Here is a 2,740-nt window from a genome sequence, read left to right as displayed (position 1 = left end):
CACCGCGGGGCAGCACCGAGCGCGCTCTCCCGTTCTCCGCCTTCCAGCCCCGGCTGCGGCGCCGGGGGAAGCGCAGGACGGCGGCCCCGACAGCAGCGTGTCCTTGTTCACGCCCCCGCCCCCCGCCCCAGTACTGTCCAGGGCCGCACACCGTACCTAGGGGATGTGTTGAAATCCAGCCATTAATATCTAGCAATATGCAGACGTACTGCTGTGTGAACACCTCCATCCATTTCCCTGTTGGGGAGATGGACGGCCACAGACAGACACTAGTAGGATGGCTACGTTGGTTATGGGGTGTATTCTGCACGCACACGCACACATCCCTGTCACAGCCCCGCGCGGGAGGCGTGCTTGCCCCTCGCCGCGCTCACGCTCACGCTGCGGCCCCCGGCTCCCACCCTGCTCGGGGCACGCGCCGGCCGCAGAGACAAGCGGCCGAACGTCGCCGCCGGGGATCGGAGCTGGACCAATCGGCACACAAAGGAGTGCCGACACCCCCATCCCCCACAGCCAATCCCAATCCGAGCAAGAAGGGCGAGCTCCTGGACCCGCCTCCTCAGACAGAGGCCAATCAGAGCGAAGCAGGGCGGAGCGGCACGGACCCTACCCCCAAAAGCAGCCAATCGCCGCTCTCCTGACAGGAACCAATGGGAACACGAGCCTCCGATCCCGGCCCCGCTGCGCTCCCCGGCCCTGAAGCCATGTCCGTGACTCGCGTGTCCGTGCCGAGCGGGGCGGCGCGGCGCGGCCTGCCCCGGCCGCCGGCCCTGCCCGAGTGACCCCCGAGCCAGCGAGCGAAACTTGTGTTCTTCTTCTCTGTCTGCCTTGACCTCCCGCCTGCCCGAGCTGGAGGCGCGGCGCCCCGAGCCGCTGTCCCTCTCTCTGCCCTCCTCTCTCCTCTGGAAACCTCGTGTTGAATCGTAGGGCACTAGCACAGGGCAGGGTTTTCTTTTCTCTGCCTTTAAAGCCCGGCTGCTCCGCGCAGGGTGGCTGCCGCGCAGGGAGGGCGGCACGGAGCCGGCCTCGTTCCGCGGCTCGCCGCACCGCTTTCCACACAAGTATCACCATGTCGCCACAGGCACTTGCAGGAGAAGTTGGGGGACAAAAGCAACAATCAAGTTGCCCACAGAAATCTCTTTTCCCCCCAAAAGTTCCCAACTGGCCTCCGATAATCAGCACAACTGTCCTCCCAAAACACTCACCACAGTCCCACACAGCATCACACTGTTTTCCAAGTGAGAAGAGATTGGTTCTGGGGATTCTTTTCTGGTTCGAGACCGTGTTTATTGAAATGTGTGAGTTTGCATTCTTCCAGCTCTCTCCACGCCAGCACGGGAGTCTCCCCGCGCCCTCCCCGCTGCTCCCCGCCGGTCCCCGCGCCCTGCGCAGGCCTGTGCCAGGGACTCGGGCAGGGAACAGAGTGCCTGCCCCCAAGAAGGAGGGCAGTAACCCCGCGTGCCTGGTCCCACGTGACGGAAAGAACAGCCCAGCCCCCCCACACACACACACAAGAGGGGGGGGGTCTCCCCTCCGCAATGCCCGGTGCGGCCACAGGAGGGCGGCTCTGAGCCGGGTTTGCCTTCATACGCAGGAGGAGACCACTCCCTGCTCAGAGCCGCCCTCCTGTGGCCGCGCCGGGCATTGCGGCGGGTAGACCCGGGCGGGCACCCCAGCCGGCTCGGCTCCGCGCCGCCCGCCTGGGGCTGGAGCGGGGCTTGGAGCCCGGAGAAAGCGACCCGGAACGAAGCCGGCCCCGTGCCGCCCTCCCTGCGCGGAGCAGGCGGGGTTTCAAGGCCGAGAAAATCACATGGAGGTGACATGGAGGCTGCCCAGGCGGCAGGCGGAGAGAAAAGGGGCCCCGGGACAATCAAACAGCTTCACGCTGCAACCCCCACCGCAGACCAGAGCCCGACAGGCCCCGCGCCCTGGGAACGCGGCGTCCCGCACCACCCGCACGTCGCCAGAACATGCCGCCGCAGCTCTCCGGCCCCGCCCGGGTGTGCGGGGCTGCACCGGGACGTGGGCTCCGGGCGCAGCGGGCCCGGAACAGGAGACACAACGAGCCGACCGTGGCCGCTGAGGATCCGAGTTGGACCAATCGGCGCACAGAAGCCTGCACACCCCCCCCACCATGGCCCGGCGGCCAATCAGAATGCGACGGGGCGGGGTGTCTTGGACCCGCCCCTTTCCTGGCAAAAGCCAATGAGAGCGAAGGGCGTGGCGACGCTAACCCCGCCCATGCGGCCACTCCACCCAATCGCCTCACGTCTCAAGTTGGCCAATGAAAACGCGGGCCTCCGATCCCGGCCCGGAAAGAATGTCCGTGACTCGTGTGTCTGTCCCGGCCGCGCTCAGTGCTCTGGGGACGCCCCGAGCGAGCGAGCGAGCGAGCAAGCGAGCGAGCGAGCCAGGCCTTTTTTCCTCCTCTCTCTCCGCCTTTCCCGCCCGGCTGCAACGTGCTGCAAGAGCCACAGCTGCTTGCCTCTCTCTCTCGACCCTTGTCGCCTGGCTGCAATGCCGCTTTGCAGGACGCGACGGCAGCACCGGGCCTGGTTATATTTGTGCGGCTGAGTTTCTCACTGCCGTGCCCAGCGCGGAGCTCCGGTCTGGGCCCGTTTTGTGACGTGCCAGGGTCCCCGGACCCCGAAGGCCCGGTAGAAACGCGCCGGCGGCCCCGCCCTTTTCCCCCCTTCTCCGCCCTCCTCTCCTGCCTGCAATGCGGAGAGCGACCCACAGG

The sequence above is a fragment of the Alligator mississippiensis genome, chromosome 16, assembly GCF_030867095.1.
Source record: "Alligator mississippiensis isolate rAllMis1 chromosome 16, rAllMis1, whole genome shotgun sequence".
Lineage (NCBI taxonomy): Eukaryota > Metazoa > Chordata > Crocodylia > Alligatoridae > Alligator > Alligator mississippiensis.
This window is presented reverse-complemented; position numbering follows the sequence as displayed.